This window comes from Aythya fuligula, chromosome Z, assembly GCF_009819795.1.
Source record: "Aythya fuligula isolate bAytFul2 chromosome Z, bAytFul2.pri, whole genome shotgun sequence".
Classification (NCBI taxonomy): Eukaryota; Metazoa; Chordata; class Aves; order Anseriformes; family Anatidae; genus Aythya; species Aythya fuligula.
The window spans coordinates 51,289,941-51,307,906 of NC_045593.1; positions in this window are offsets into that span (position 1 = coordinate 51,289,941).

The following is a 17,966-nucleotide window of genomic DNA, read 5'->3' on the forward strand; positions in this document are numbered from 1 at the left end:
AAACTGATGAAATGCCTTATTTTATACTTCTAAAAGAAATATGAGTATTCACTTTTAATCTGTCAAATTTAGCACAATAAACTTTAAAATTTGACTTTCATATGCTACTATTGTACAGCCCATCAAAGCACCATGAACACAAGCAATAGATAGAGTTGTAAACTCCTTTTATTCAGAAACATCTTACACAATTCACCTTTATAACTTCCTGCCAGTTGCATTTAACCTTTGATTTCACCACTGGAATATTTTCTGTAATGGTAGCCAAAACAAACAGCACAAGTACAGCAGAATCCTTTCCCATTTCCCATATCAGCTTAATTTTTATTCATTGAAATACACACTTTTTTTTAATTTATTTATAAAGTTTGTTTGCCAATTCCACTTGCCTATCAAGACCTGTCATACTATATTAAGTATGTCAGAGAAAAAAAATGATGCTTTAGCTAAGAACAGTATTAATTCTCTTACTGGCTTTGTGGACCAAACCCTCAAGAACAGTATTGTACACTTAAATACACTTAAAAAGTTGATTTCTGACAAATTAAGTGTTTTTGCGTGAAGTTCTCAATGGGCTGGCGTAGTTTCAAGCATGGAAATCAAGAAAATGAGGCCAAAAACCAATTCCTAAATTCTTAGCCCATTGACTAACAGCTGGTAAGGAGATATTCCCCTCATTTGATAAAAAGGGAGTCTTGGAGTACTACCAACCTGAAGGTTAGATTAGTCAATTTTCCAAACCAATGTGAAGAAAATATGCAAATCTCCCTTTTAAAGTTTTAAAGTCTAATTTACAATGTTGAGACTTTTCAGCTATATGAGCTTTCACACAAATAATGAGGCCAAATTCAATTTACTGGATTCATCAAATCATTATTGATGTTTCTGTGGTAGATTAACATCAAATCAGATTAAGAGTTAATAAGAGCTTGTTTGTAGAGGGTGTGCATATGAAAGAGAACTGAGAGATCTTTCTTTCTCTAAATTGCAGAATTACTGTGCGGTCATATTTGTCCTTCTACCTGGGAAGAAATTTTTTTGGCTTCCTTCATTATTATTGTATTCAAAGTGGTTTTCTATGATGAGCAAATCCTACACAATGTTTCATAATTACTTTAGTGCAAGTTTTCTCTGTAATGTCTACAGAAGTTTCCAGCTCTGTCTTGCTTACCTGTTTCACCTCTTGCACTGTAATTTCCGATGCACTAGAAAACATGGTGGAATATACAGATTACCAGAGTCATAGCAATTGTATATTGACTTTGCAGGACTTTTTGCTAAATAAATAAGAAAAAGAAAAAAAAAGACTAATTAAATTAACATCTATTTAATATAGGGCAGTAGCTACGGATTTTTAAGGTAATAAGATTTATATGTCAGATTAAACAAACAAACAAAAAGAACAAATTGAAAAGCCACACACACCAAAAGCATCACATTAAAAACTATAAGCTGTTTTTATTAAATGATTTCCTCTTCACTGAGAATTATAATACATGCTAAAAATATCATTTCTATTTGATATTTATTATAAACATTTTAAGTGGAACATACTGGAATTGTATAGGAAAATCTTAGTCCATTCAAATTCTTGTTTTGACATTGTTTTAATTTTGTTGTTAACTTTTAGGTACTTTAGAGTCACTAAATGATTATAAACCAGTTTAATGTACAGATAACTATAGTTCAGGTTCCTGATTTTGGTCCTGGAGACAAATTCAATTTGTTCAGAAAAGTACCATGGACACATTAATAGCTGCTAAATAAATATTTTTTTTAATGGAATTTAAACTCTTTTCTAGTAATGTACTACTGCAAAAAGTTTTATAAATTTAAGGCCTACTTCTGGTTTTCTATTTTAACTCTGCAAAATGAAAAGTTAGTACAAAGTAATCTAATACAAGAAAAGTTGAAAATAAGCTTGAATTCAAAATGTCTGCTGTTAATTTGAAATTAAACTAGTAAGAAAAGTTTAGTATCCTATTAGCTCAACAGTAATGTTATTAAACATTTTAGTTAAAAACAACATGTAAAACCTAAACCATGTACCTCTCTTTCCTAAAATTATGGATGCATTCTGCTTATTTTGTCCATGTCAGCTACCCACCAAGTTTGGTTGGATACTAACATAAGTAAGGTAAGCAAAAGTAAATTATAATGAAGAGCAGCACTGTATATTTACATACACAATATAATTCAAGAGCATTTTTGAGTATACTCTATATTCATTATTATTTTATTAGCAAAGCATTTAGCACAACAAGAAACATAATCATAGCTCTAAACTACAAAGGTATCTTCTGGATACTCCCATTTGCTTCCTTCAAAATTCAATGCTCAATTTAGGGAATTTTTTTTTTTTTCTGAGGCTTTTTCAAGTATATCTAGCAAAATCAAAAGACTCTTTGTTAAGCAAGGGAAAGAAAGGTGTCTTGTCTGTTTAATCTGTCCTGAGGAGTGTAGAGAGATAGCATCATGCCTGGCAACTCTTGAACCCTTTCTTTTCTTTTTCACCATTATTTTGTATTTGTGGCACTTGCTGACTCAGTCAGCCTCCAGAATCACTGCTGGCACAACATTGTACAAAACAATAAAGAAAACAAATACACTGGAACAGTGGCTTGGCTGCTGGCTGGCCAACACGCTAAATACACAAAGAGCAGCAATTTCGTCCGGACCCTGCAAAAGCTCATCTCATTAAAGCAATTCCTCTCTCTCACAGGCACACACTATTTAGCTCAAACATCAACCATACAAAATGAAACATACATATGTGTGTGCTGAATTTTTTATGGTATGTAAAGACTCTGCAAGGTTCTTTCCCACCCCCCTTTCTGAAAAGGAGAGCCTGTTGATTTCCTCTTCCACAACAGTACTATTAAGCCACAACTTTACAAAAAGTATACAAAATCAGAAGTTTTTTAGTGTAATGACCATTTAGTACAGCAGAATTATAGCAAAAGACCTATCTGTTTAGAAATCTCTTTGTGTACAGATCTAGTGAAATTTGAAGCATGGTATTAGCTGCCAGGCCTCACTACAGTAGAAATAATAAAACAGAGTGAAGACTGGAGGCTTCAGAAGTACCAAAAAAGTAACCTATTACCTTACCTATTACTTTGAATAGCAGTATTACAGGGGCAAGCAGTTGTAAATCCTTTGAGTAACTTCAAAGCAGTGGTGTTTTGTTAGCATTAAAATAAGGTAAATTCCATCTGTAGCCAAAGCAGTTGGAATACAGACTCCTTCAGTGAAACTTGTCCTAGTACAGAGAACTGAATGTAAACCTTAAGTGCTATCTACTCTACTATGGCCTTTCACTTGCAGTTTGAATAGAGTCAGTGGACAAATTTACTTGGAGAGAACTCACAGCTATTAAGTAATAGGGGCAGGAATTAGCTGAATGCATGTTTTGGTGGAAAGACATAGTTCAGTTAGATTGTGTTCAGTACTTTGAAACCTATTTCAATCATCACACCCACATGGGAACTTAAATTCTTAGCCTTGGGGCAGGCCCTCTGTAAGATAATCCTCATTAAGTATTAGGTTGGAAATTAGGAGAAATTTCTTCTCAGAAGGAGTTGGTTAGGCATGGGAATGGATTGCCTTGAGAGGCGGTGGAGTCACTGACCCTGGGAGTGTTTAAGAAGTTTGGATGCTGTACACAGAGTGATTATATAGTGGGTAATATTGGTGGTAGGGACAGTTGACTAGATGATCTTGGAGGTGTTTTCCAACTTATGATTCTATGATTCAGTTTCAGCACATTATAATATTCACAGTTTTCCAGCTCTCCACTAAAAACAAGGAAGGTGTGGCATTTCTAAAATGCAAACATCCTACAGCACGAAATCCAACAGCACATTTTATTCCATAAGGTAAAAATGCAGCAGCTATGATACACTCTTTTGGAAATTTGTGACAGCCATCTTTTGCTTGGAAGACAAATAATCTGTCACCGTCTTCTAGTCTGCATAAATCTGCCAATGGCGGACTGGTTATAGAATTATGTGTGTTCCCTTAAGTTCTTTAAACTCTTAAAGGTCAAGTCTTCTCTGGAGATATTCAAGGTCCATCTGGATGCCTACCTGGGCAGCCTGCTCTAAGGAACCTGCTTTGGCAGGGGGTTGGACCCGATGATCTTTCGAGGTCCCTTCCAACCCCTTCAATTCTGCGATTCTGTGAAGTCTTGAAACCAGCAGTTTATTAATCCAAATTGGTTTTGCTTGCTTAGTGCATGTGTGATTTTAAAGAGATTTGTAACTTTCTGAAATGAGTGAGATCATATTTAAAGAGGCATACCTGGTTGAATCCAGGTGTATAAAACAAAACAGGTTTAGTCCTGATCATTAGAAAGACATCTGCATGCCCTTCTCTCATTATGTAAAATGAGCTACTTGAACTTGAACTAATTGCTTCGTTACATTGAAAAGGAAAAGGCTGGTCTGCAAAGTATTCTTGCCAAGAACTTATTGCCAGTTCAGCAGGGCCTGGGCTGGATGATCCTTGAATACCTTGTCAGAGTGCCTATTCAGACCTGTCCTCTTCTCTAAACAACACTGGCAGGTCCTCCAGAGTGTGTCTTGCTTATAGCCTGAACACAATATGGATCAAGAAGTTTGAGTTGCAAGGGTTAGAGGATTAGGTCAGTAGCACTAAGAAGTATTTGTCTTCTTAGAAGACTAATATCATATAAAATGCGGTTTCCACAGTAAGTTCTTGCAGGAAGACACCAGATTAATGCAGTCTCAGGTCAGCTGTTTTACCTTCAAGAGTGAAGCTAGCAGGTAAACGAGGAATAAAACAAAAGATTGACAGAATCCAAGTTCGTCAAAGGCTGAATCATGTAGTATATTGAACTCATCAAGCTTTAGAAATTTCACAGTAAAAGAAACTATACATTTCTGGAAAAAACACAACTTATTTGGGCAACTGCTAAACACCAGCAAAATAGTCATTAAGCAGCAATAAAGCTAACTATTGATTAAATTACAGTGTAAACAAAAGTCATTGGAATAATGAAGTAACTGACAACCAAATTAGTATGAAACCACGTAATATTAATACCGAAGTACCCGATGCATTTTTTTGCAAATACTAATGTAGTTAACATTTCTTCTGTTTTTTGGCAATTTGCCTACTATGCTGGAATAATAAAATGTTTGGGCCAATTCTACAACTCATTACAAATAGGAAAATTCCTACTGACTTCATAGTTGAATCATAAATGACCTAAAAGGTAGTGAATGAGAGTCAAGGTCTCTATAGTGCTAGCACTCAGTTTATCTCTTCTGTCCTTGAATATTTAAGATTTACCAAGAGCTGGAGCCTATAGTTAGAAAATACTCGTTTCTCACCTTAGCAAAATATTTTGGGTGTTACTTTAAAGCATATAACCTGAAAGGGAGTCACTCCAGATCTTAGCTGTGGCATCATGAGCAAGTTGTAAGGCTCTCAGGCTGAGCGTTTCTTCCTGAGAAATACATAGCCCTTCATCAGCAGCCTTGTAATTTCTTGAGTTCTTTATTCTACTTGGGGCATATGAATCCAGCACAAGCTAAATGAAACTCTGTTAGAGGGGATATCATTTCAAAAACTCCCACTGCTGAGACAGACATGTAAGTCTGCATTGGGTACCTACAAATTATTTGGGACTCAAGGACTGAGTCCCTTTTGCTAAGACAATAAAGAACTATGGAACTGCCTTGTGGAACAAAATATTACCAAATAATTCAATGAATGATAGGCGTCAGAGTGAAAACAAAATAAAACAAAACAAAACAGAGCCAGCATACATATATTTTAATTTCCAGTGATTGCTACAGTTCACGCTTAGTTTATGTAATTTTTGTAGCAGTAAGAAGGAAAGGAAGTGATTGTAAATTCATTTATTCTGTTCAAGTAAACCGTGACTAGCCTTGGAGATTTTTTTTTTTTTTTTTTAACTTAAACTGTCCCATTCATACAGACCTCCTAAAAGTGTAGAGTCACACAACTAAAATAATGTAGAAGGTAAAAATATCTAGTGCCTTTTCAGCTGAAGAAAGAAACAAACCCGGAAAGGTCATGCCACTGACAAAGGTTGTTGTACTATTGTGTACATTCCAGCTCTAATGAAAGATTTCATCTACCAAGACAGGCAGTGTTGATGATACTTTGCAGCCAAACAAGTTCTTCTGGCCTCACCTAATTCTTTTACAGTGATTAAATTTTTAGAGCAGAAGGGTTATATATCTACTTTCTTGGTAACCCTTTCCAATCTACATGACATTTTAAAACTTGTTAGGGCTCAAAGAATTTAAGCCAAGTCCCTCATCAGGATGATAAACAGAAACCAAGCTACTGTGCTGAAGTCATGCATAACATAGCCTGTCTGTGGCACCCTGATTTTACTGATTAATATGGATAGTTAAAAGCTGTCATGTCATTTGTCTTTGCTTTTTTTTTTTTTTATTTGTCTTTGCTTTCATGTGTTGGGTCTTATCATACAGTATGCTACAGAGTAGTGGGAGGATTGCAATGTTCTCCTTAGGCAAAGAATCATCCCATAATGGTCTTGAGTTAGCATAAACACTTAAGGCATTATTAATCTTATTTAACAGACCTCTTAGGCATGTAAGTGTAGAGCAACTTCCTTGAACCTTCCTAAAGGCACAACTGTCTCTACACTTAAACTTCTCTTTAATCGTGCTGTGTTGCAGTGAGTTAAAGGGTACAGAAACTACCATTTTCTCCATCTCTTCAAAAATTTTATTGTGGATTCTTCTAATATTGGCTATCCTAAAAGCGTGAATACAATCTTTTGCATAGAGTGAGCACTGCTACAGATGAGGACATGTAATAATTTGTGACAGTGATAGAGTTTAAGTCTAATGTAACAGGACAACAAGGGCTTTGATCTGATTTATTCCTGCTTTCTTTGAGACTAAGAACTTGTTTCTAGCAGAGAAATAGCAGAAAACAGAAAGAGGTTCAAAAGCAAGGGTGCTGGTAGTTTATTGGGTACTTTGCTGGAATAGATGAGGGTTAGAGACTTTCCGTCTTCCTTTAAGATAGCAGAGATCAAAAGTAATTACTGCAGTCCAGTCTTGTAAAGCACTTTCACATGTGTAGTTCCTTAAGAATGTAAATAGTTTAATTTGATGGAACTTGCATTCTTCAGATGACATAAATGCATAAGCACTTTGTTGGAATAAAGAAGATGTTGATTTGTCATGTTGACAAGAAGGGAAAGTTATGATCGTCTCAAACAGCAAAAATGCTAACCTCGCACTTTAGTCAACAATGGAAAAGTCATGGCAGTGTTTTACTTAAACTACACATCAAAGGATATTTATAACCTGAATATATTTTTAATTGCAGTAGGTTTCACTCCACGTAGCTCTTAGTATCATAACACTATTAAAAATCCCTAGTCAAGTTCCCATATGCTTTTAACTGTGATACAATTACGTTCAAAACCCAGTTACTCTTTGTTGTGGACAGCAAACAAGAACTTATTAGTAATGAAATAAACTCCAACATTATGGTCTACTATGTTGAAAAAGGAAAAAAAAAAATCCAGTACATAGTAATTATTCAATAGTAGTTAAAAAAATGAGTTGTCCTAACCTGTTTTTTCAAGAAAAATTGGGGAGATAAAAGGGGAGAGGAGTCCCAGTGTCCATGATTCAGTAACTGGGGAACTTAAACTAACTTCTTAAAAGCCAATTGCTTGTGGTCTCTTCCTGGTGGCAAACTGATTTCAAATGGAACTGGACCAAGCTCTTTCCTTAAATCATACAGGTTTATTTCCATATGCTGTTACAACCCTTGTTCGGTTCAGGCTGGGCTCTATGATTTTGTTGTGGTCAATTTCTTCCAGTGATTCTGCCAATGGCCACCAAATATCTGCCAAGAAATACAACAGAGAAAACAAGGCTGAAGTCAGGGTTAAGGAGAAAGGGTGAAGGTCTGACATTGCAGTGATACTGCAAGAACCTGACTGAGATGCAGGATCATCCAGCAAAGCATCGTTGCTGTCACCAGGAAGCAGTTGTTCACACACATACCATGCATATTAACACACTTAAATGAGATGTTAACTCTGACTTTTCTCCCTGTAGTTTGTAATAACTGCCTGCACCCACAAAGTTAACTTTGAAATCTCAGGATCCCCTTATGTTTACAGATGTATATAAAATGTTTGTAAGGTATCCTTACTGTCGGTATTTACCTGTGGTTGCTGTATGTGCTTGATTTTTTTTTTTTTTTTCAATTTCAAAAAACAAATCATGTGGACTGTTTAAAATCAAGAACAAGTGTTTCATCATCCTGTTCTGTGGTCTTCTCCCAGCCACGTACAGCTTAGTTCTGCTTTTTTTGCACTGCAAAGTGAGGCTTTCCCCTACTATCGGTGAAATTTCCACATTTACATAAATTAACACGCATCCTAATTGCAGTCTCAGGTAAGTGAGCTAAATAACACAGGCATTACTATAACTGCACAGAGATTATTTTCATTTCACAAAGTGTGGCAGGTATCTTTGGCCAACTATTCTCTTCCACCATCCTTCTTCCTTGCACTGGCAGAACCAAATAGTTAAAACTGTTACTTGATAAAGATTTACCAGTAAGCACATTGCTCAGTGTTTGCTCAGCTGTGGTGCTTGTTAACCTAAGACAGTCATTGTAATCTGTGGTCCAATACGAGGATATGGAAAAAGTTTCTTCGTTCTACTGATACAGCCAGAGATACTGCCCTTTTGCCTTTCCATTCTCAAATAAAAATCTCACATCCAGGTGAAGCGGCACTGCAAACTGGGCTAACTGGTCTTGCTGAACATGTAACACAGTGCTATGACTCTGCTTCAAGTCAGCCAACTATGCAGCTATTCAGCTATTAACAGATTTTCAGTACCTCCCCACAGTTTCCCACTCTCCAACAAAGTAAAATACTTATCTGATCAGTGCTTTCAGAAGAATCATGTTATTAAAGCACAGACATCTAGACCGTATATTGCAGACATCACAGAGACATGCATGCACTAAAGGAACCGATGTAATGCAATGATTCAGGCCTGGCTTCTGTGTAACTTACAGTTATGCAAAATTTTGAAAGTAGCAGGTGCCTGGTGTAACTCTGAAGTGCACCAATAGAGTGGAGTAGGCCATGCTAATAGACAGGGACCTATTTATTGCAGTAATTAAGTTGCATTTGAAGTACCTTCCGTGTCAAATGATGAAGGGCTGCAGGCTGGAGAAAGCTGTGTACTACACAGCCCCCCAAAAATCTAACAAAACCATTGTTATAAATCAACTGTCAGCAGAGCTACACATATGTGTAATGTAAGTGTTTTACAATAGCATGCCAGTATCTTCAAGCAACACAGAAAAGTCTTGGCAACTTCCTGATAGCCAAACCAGACGCTGCAGAATTTCATTGTTTCAGCACCGTAACTCTTCATACTTAACATGTCATGGAGTACAGCTCCACATCTGAAAACAAACAGAATTTCTTAAGCAAAGTATAGCATAATTGGGTGTGTGTGAGATACAGGGGAAGTACACACGCAAAACCTGAAACTCTAGTACAAATGTGTATCATGTATTTTTTTCTCAACTAAGCTTACTTCAAGCTGGAAGTTTGTTTTTCCCTCCCAAAGAGGTGCTTTTTATGGCAGGAAGAGATCTACATCTTAGCTATCTTCTGTAAAAACTTTGTAGAGATAAGGCTCTGTAGTTTTTGGCACAGCATAGATAAGCTACTTCAACCATTGATGGGAATATTGTGGTAGACATACTGTTGAAATTGCCAAGTTACACTGAAGTAAAAGTGATGAGGCTTTACCTCCAGAAAAGTCCTAGTGGATTTTAGCAACCCATTTTAATTATGTCAGCATAAGAAAAGTAATCAAAAATATGCTGTTCAATTGCATAGGCCTTCCTTTCCACTAGGAGCATGTTTATTTTGGAGTCAGGAGAGGATTCATTTATTTTGAAAGTATTTGGAAATAGTGTCATTCCAGACAGAACGTGGCCTAGTGCACTACCTATATATCTCTCTGCCTCATACACTTGCTTAATAGCCAGTGGCAGTAGAAAAGTATTAATTATATGTAGTGCTGCACATGTTTAATTAAATCATCTCCTGAGCACTTCTGCATGACTGACATTCTGGCAAAACAGTGGTATTCACACTCTACTAATTAAATCAAAAGACTCCAGTTAAAAAAAAAAAAAAAAAAGTAGAGGCAAATGTAGGACTCACTTTACTTCTTCATGAGAACCCTTTGCAGATATCAGTAAAAAATAAAAATAAATAATAATAATAATTCCTTTTTCTCCTACATCATCATGACCCAGCAATGAAAACAAATAGGTTAAATAGGTTGTAGGTTGTAAAGAAACTACACAGTCCAGGAGCTGTGCTGTAGGCCAGAGAAACTTGAACAAATTATTTCTCAGTAAGGCAGATAATTGTCCAGATCTTTTGCCAACGAATATACCAATATTTGTCTTCATATTTTCTTGCTTCTCTTAGCAACATAGATGGTTAACATGCTACAGGAGATAGTGCAATGGGTGGATAATCCCACTCATATAAACCTGATTACAGGACACATTCATTCCATACTTCATCACATTTGTGTTTTGGAAGTAGTTCATTTGCTTTCCTTTTGTTCTAAATGTGCTTAAAGTGGAGTAACAAAAGTGTGAATTGAGTATGAAGTTTTCACTCCCTTAATCAAAGTTTTAAAGAGTCAACCAACAGCTCTAAATGTCCTCTGATAACTGATTTTGACCAGAGCAGGCTGACAACTAACGTAGTTTGACAGAAGAGTTCCTAATATCTACACTGCTCCTTGTTCTTGTTAATACAGTAGTCTTTAATCTTTATTGTGTCTGTGAGAAAAATCTCAATAACTTTCTTCAGATAGGATCTTCTGTGAAGCTATTTTATTTGCGCTTGCAGTGGCGGGTGTCCTGCCAATTAGGAGCGCATTACAGTAAATAAATCATAACCTTTTATTCCCTATTACCTGACACCTGATCACCTTTCCTGTTTCCTCATTGAACCATGCTACAGGTTCACAAGCTACTCGACACTCCTCTATACCACATATGTACAATTCTTTTTGATCAACCCTTTAATTTCTCTCTCTTTTTTTTTTTTTCTTTTTTCCTTTCTTATGTTTTGAGAACTTGTGGTCTTTGTTTTACTGTTCTCCCACTGCTCATCCTGTTTTTCTCAAGGTTCTACCTTATTTTGGAACAGTGAGGCTGTCCACTTACCTGCTTAGAATTTTTCCGTGTTATGACTACACAGCTACCTTTGAATACAGAAAATTAGTTCTTTACTGCAAAAACACAACTTAGTTTCTCATAACTCCCTCCTCTTCTTTTCCTACTTCTATTGTTGTTTTTGAAGTGTTTTGCACTTCCTCACTTTCTTAGCTTTTGAGTCTCTTTAGCATTAGGGTGCAATACTTCTCTTCAAATGCATTGAGGGATAATTGTTTCCATTCAAAGCTCCAATTTGCAAAAGATGGTATACAGGAATTAATACAAGGAATAAGCAAAAAAAACACACAATACCACTATTATTATAATACCAACAAACAGTTGCTTAAACCAATTCCAGTTAGGTAACCATTAAGTTAGTTTCTCTCAGATGTCTCTAACTTCCCAGGACATGTCATCTTGAGCTACTCTATGTAGGATCTTTCTTTCTGTGTGTGTGTGTGTGTTTTTCCCAAATATTTTTGAGATAAGTCAAATTTGTCCCATTTGATCTACATATGTACAGCAAGCAGTATTAATTACAGTGCACACTTCTCCTTATGAGGTTATTAATAAATCTAATACCATTTGATTCTTGAGTACTAGTTTTGCAATCTCCTTTTTCTTCCATCTAGACTGTGTTCTAGTTCTTCAATTATGGCTGCAATATGTAAAATAGCTTTTTCTAATTCATTCACCCCTAACCAAGGTATAAACCACCTTGCAAAACTGTGAAATACTAGAGGATTTTAATAGAGGATTATCTGGAGACCACTGTGTGTGGTCCCAGGGGGCTTTGGCTTTGCAGGTCTTCAATAGTAGTTAATTTGGAATTATTGCCTCCAGGGTGCAAGTTCCCTTCCATCCTAGGGGGCAACACCTTCCTGGCTTTATTGCCAGTGGCACCCCTTGCCATTCGGGACAGGCTATCCATTTACAGGATTCTCATGTTGTATCTGGTGTGCATAATGTACACTAGCATATGGTACAGTATGGATACGGTGCAGTATGAATACTGTACAAAATAATGCAAATCCCAGCCCTCTAATTAGCACTTTTTTTTTTTTTTTTTTTTTTAAAAAAAAAAAAAGATGCCTTCCCCCGTTTTCCAAATAGACCACTGCACAAATTTTATTACCTGCTGGGTAGGTTTCCATGAGCTGCCACTAAATTCAGTTTATAAGTTAATGCCCAAAATTTCAGCCCATTTCCAGACTTCCTGGGATCTTCCCCTTTGGATACCAATGAAATGGGCTGTTAAATCCATCAGAGCTTCCAGCAGGAAAACCCTTGTCCACTTCCCTGTAAGATCAGCAGTAGGTTACTTGCACTAACCAGACCCTTTAAAAAGAGAAAAGATGTGGCATAAACACAGTGTTATTTAAGCATTACATTAAGAAATCAAATGTAAAGTCTGTTGTACATAAATGTGCTAAACAAAACAAAGCAATGCATTTCTAAGCACTTTTTCATTTTTCAAACTAAGATAAACAGCAAGCTCTCACACTGCTACTTGATGTAGTTGCTAGAAGTCTTTTTAACTTCACCATCCACAAGAAACATAAAGAAGCACAGTAGAGAAGCCTAACCTACATACAGGAGGGACTGAGAGAAGCAGACTGATAAGAAACTGAGAGCCGCATCTGATTAGCATATAAATTTTCACATGCAGTGCTCATAAATTTAATGCAAACAGATCAGATTGTTATTTATAGAACATTGAAACTGCATCAAGGTCTCTACAAATCACCTAGAAACAGCTTTCTGGATACAAGAAGGAGTTGTTCCTCTGAATGTAGTCTCTGAAAGTTCAGGCTTTCTACCTGTCATGACAGAAATGATGGAGGAGCAGCAACAGTGGAATTTGGGGCCTTTTGAGTCTGATAAAAGTAATTTTTCTTCATCTGGAAGTTTGCTGAGTTTGCTGAAATGACATTATTCCATGTCTGCATGAGCTCTGACAGCGAATCTGGCAAACAATATTTTAAATTCTGTCTTACATATTCTTCACTTTTATGGATAACACTCCTGACCTATGTCTTCTACTACATGCTGTGGCACACAGTGATATTTAAACCAAAAACAAATTGCTGTGTGGCACAAGAACAACAGCCACAAAGACAATCCGTCCTGAGGATATTTTAGCTGCCAGTTTTGCTTCTGATGTAAAACCAATCATTTGCATTTCTGATCTGCACAACTCTGGGAATCCTGTTACTGTTCTCCTTATTGAACATTCAGTGAAACATGTGAAGCTCATTTACTTGTATAACAAAAAAGGAATACGACTTCAGGACCTCAAAGGATTTTTAGATGTGACACAAGACCATGAAGGTCTTTTGCTCTACAAGCATATCAAAATGCCATTCCTCTCAGTCAGAACACTCTCTCCTCTCTGAAGTGAGAAATTCTGTGAAGAATGTCCTACTTTTACATCTCAGAACGGCAAACTTTCATTTAAGTTCTGAACAAATACCCCATAGAAATGAAAGAAGACGGTTACCAGCATTTTAGGAGGACAATAGAGTGGACTATTATAGTTTTCATTAAAGAGCCCTGACATGCAGACTTTGATCCTGTTCATACAGCAGCTTCTACATGACAGAATTTTATAAATGTATGCTACTGTCAAGTTATGCCAATATACTTTATTGCTGTGGCTTATCATCCAATAAATCCAGTTGAAGATTTCTATAGCGTTTGATCATTTCATTAGTGACGTCCACTGCAGAACAGTTGAGTGTATGCACAATTGTACAGAAGGAGAACCTTCAGATTATGTAGTAAAATGGAAACAAAAATTAATTACTTAGAGCTGCTGTACAGACATATAGCTAGTTTATTCTAAGTCTTGATATTAAATGTGAGCTAATAAAAACATCATAACCGTAAATTACGACGACTATACAAAAATACAAAATAATTCAGTTTTTCAAGTCTAAGTATTTAATATTTTAACAAATAGAATTAACATGATAATATGATACTTATGTGTATAATTCTACACTCTGAAGCAAAATAAATAAATAAATAAAATTGTTATTAAAGTTCTGAGGCTAAGACATATGGGGTTCTCATGAAAGAGTAAACTCGAGATTTTCATATTTGGGAGCCCTGAATGAGGCAACTAAAATATACTGTTCAGCACCAAAACATATACTGTAATTTTAAGTGCTGTACATTTGAAGCTGCCATTGATTTTTATGAGTTTGCATCATACTCTTAATGTTTCAGAACTCGGTTAACTTTGATTGTATGACATTATGTGCGACAATTCTCTCATCCTTTTGAAGGAGGAAGGCCTAATTTTGAAGTATTTCTAGTTTTATACTTGCTGATAGTCATGCATAGGTGAGAGATGTAATTACACACCTTATAAGGGTTATAATGTCTTTGGGAAAATTAATATGTTGCTGCAACTGAAGTGACTTCGGCCCTTCTCTAGCCTCATCTGTTATTCTATTCACTCTCTGTTGGTCTGTAGGCAGCCAGTTTTCCCATTCTGTGAATCTTTCCAGCCCTCAATGAGGTCTTCTCTTTATAAAGATAAGCAAGTATGAAGTGCTTGTGAATACATGATTCATCCTCTCCTCTTGAGACTTACTGAAAGCTTACGAGGCGTAGGGTTCTTCTGTTGTTGTTTGTATGTTTTAGAAATCTTCAAGTTATTTTCCACTGCAAAGCTGTGAATAAATGGTATATTTGAAGACATATTTCCACTGCACACCTGACCTTTAAAGACTCGTAATTTGTAAGAGGTTGTTTGTTTGAGAAAACAAACAAACAAACAAACAAACAAACAAAAGCTCTTTGCTCTTCTCATTTTGAGTTTAAATCATCTTCTTCAAAGTTAGTCCGCAGCAAATTTGAAAGAAGACTTAAGAACTAACTATTCAAACAACGGTATTTCATTTACTATGTGACTACTATTTATTTGGACTACTTAAAAGGTTTTACATGTTTCAAAGTATTTAACTAATTATTGTAAAATGAGAACTTTTTCCCTGATTTCCCCATTCTCCCCTCCTACTCTAATCACCTTTTGTTCTTTCCATTCCTGGGATCATTGAGGTTCCTAGAAGCCAAAGCAGGTTTCCACTTTTAAAGGCTATGACAGACAAAAATAAATGAGTGTAACTAGCAGGGAGTAAATCTTTGCAGGTGATAGATGAGATCCAAATGTGTGAGAAAAAAAAAAAGTCTCAGTCCTCTCATACAATGCCACTGCACCACATACACAATACATGATCTTTGAACACACATACAGTGAGAAAAGCAATAAGCATTTATTGTCATGATAAAACTTCAAAGCTTGTTTTGTACCAAACACTTTAACACTTGAGACTGTTTGAAGTATGCCAGTCTTTTATTGGCAAAGCTGATTCACAGAGTCATTACATTGATAGTGATACAGACTACAGCGGCCAGAAAAGGCTTCAGTTTTTGTAAATCTTCCTTTACAATGCTGGGACAATATGAGGATGTGTAAGCCTAGAAAGAAATGCCAGTTTGGAACCAGGTGCAACTTTGAATAGGTCTGGTAACTACTCGCTTTGCTATGAAGTAGCTATGTAAATTACTCAGCAATGAGAGGCTTCCAGTACCTTCCCCTGCTGAGAGCTCATGATAGCAGAGATGAATCTCACAATAAAGTGGTGGAGAGTTACAGGTCATTTATAATCCTATGAAGAGAAGGCGTACATCTTCATGGCATGTTAATAAATGATCCAAGAAGAGTGATACTGAAGTGACAGTTTTCTCTTTAATCCGTGGTTATTCAGGAGAGTAAAAATAAGCTATAAGGAAGTGCAAAAGGAAAACAGTGACAGGGCAATAAACCAGCAGAGGAAATTCTGAGAAGATAAATGTAAAGTAAGGCATGGGAAAAAAATAATCCTAAAATTACATGTACAGCAAGTGACTGCAAAAGCAGTAACGGTCAGGACTGGGACTGTAAATTTATGACATCTAATTATGTGAAAATGTTCTATTAGTTCTCAATAACAGAAAAGCAAAGCAGGGAACAGAACAGAAAATCTCATTGTTTTACCATACACAATGCAGTGTTACTATACCAATGGTTAGAACATTGTGTGGATTTGTTAAGATTTATGACATTACTCATCTTAAAAGTACATGGTAGAACCCCAAATCATGCAGAAATAGGCAAAAGGATGATCAAAAATATGGAACAATTTTCATGTGAAGATATATCAGATTGGAAAACAAATGTCTGAGAAGAATGTGACTCAAAACTAGAAAACCATGTCTTGAACAAAAAAGGCAAACAGAAGACGAGTATTTACTGTCTTTCCTAATACAAGAATGAATGTGCATCGAACGTAACTATGAAATACTTCGTCAAGAAGAAGTAGGGCTTTTGTTTCATTGTTTTTGTTGTTGTTTTACAGAGCATGTACTTAAGTTACCACATGATGCTCTGCATCCTCCCATAAAATTAGTCAAAAAAGGGTAGCCAGACTGATGGAAAAAATTCTCTCAAGGACTATTAAATGAAAGAAAAAAACGTATTTTATGGTGCATCTGAACAAATGACACTCCAAGTAGCAATTACTGGTAGCTGGGAAATACTGCAGAAATATGGCTACAAAATACTGTTATACTTTTCTCATGTATCACCACCAGTTGTGACTACTGAACATTGGGCACGAGGCTAAAAGAACCTATGATCTGATGGAGTGCAGCCATGTTTTGTCCTAACAGAGTGATGACAATGCCATTTAAGAGACAATGACTTTCGTACAGCTTTGCAATGTGGCAGACCAGAGATGCTCAGTGGCAGATCAGCTGAATTATTACAGCAATGAAGACATAACCCCTGAGAATTTGATGAATGCTTCATCCGAGAGCTCTCTCTAGACCAGAAAAAAGTAACTACTTACACATACAAGGTCATATGAGAACTTCAATAACAAAACAGTGATGTTATAAGATGCATGTTATATAACACTATTGTTTGATTTTAAATCAATTATAAATAACTGAAAGATAATGTCAACAGAATGGATGATGGTTCCAGAAGCTAACTGAATGCTATTATTGTTCTGTAATGTCATGAAACAATGGTATTCTGCTCTTAAGAAAATATCAAAATAGCCAATGCTAGCCTCCAGCAATGCAAAGGCAAAAACCTTGCACAAACTGTTCTGAAATGCCACAAAAGACTCTCACCACAATCTGAGTCAAACCAGGGACTTTTAATCCCAGCTTGCACAACTCTGATGTATTTTTAAGAGCAATGGTATTATAACACTAGAGATATTGGTCATAATCACTCATAAATCTGCTATTTCTAAGCAAGAAATTTGGAACAACAGGTGTGAAGCAGTAGCTAGAAGGTGTTGCTGAGAGGTCCAAAACATCAACACCATATGGAGTTCAGGGTTTTAACTTCAGACTAAATGTACCCTGGCTGTCTGGGTTTAATGATCACGTTGCATACATGTCTCTAAGCTGCACAAACTTACACCATTGTTAATTGAATCTGTCCATCCCAATTAGAAGGGGTGGGGGTTGCATCCTGAGAACAGATTAGATTTTAATTCCTTCTGAAAAGCATCTAAGATTTGTGCAAACCAGATCCACTTGTGAATCAAACCAAAATGAGAGTGAGTACAGCTGGGGGATTCCCTTTACTACTGGCTCCATAGTTTACACTACGGCCCCAATCCAAAATACGAATT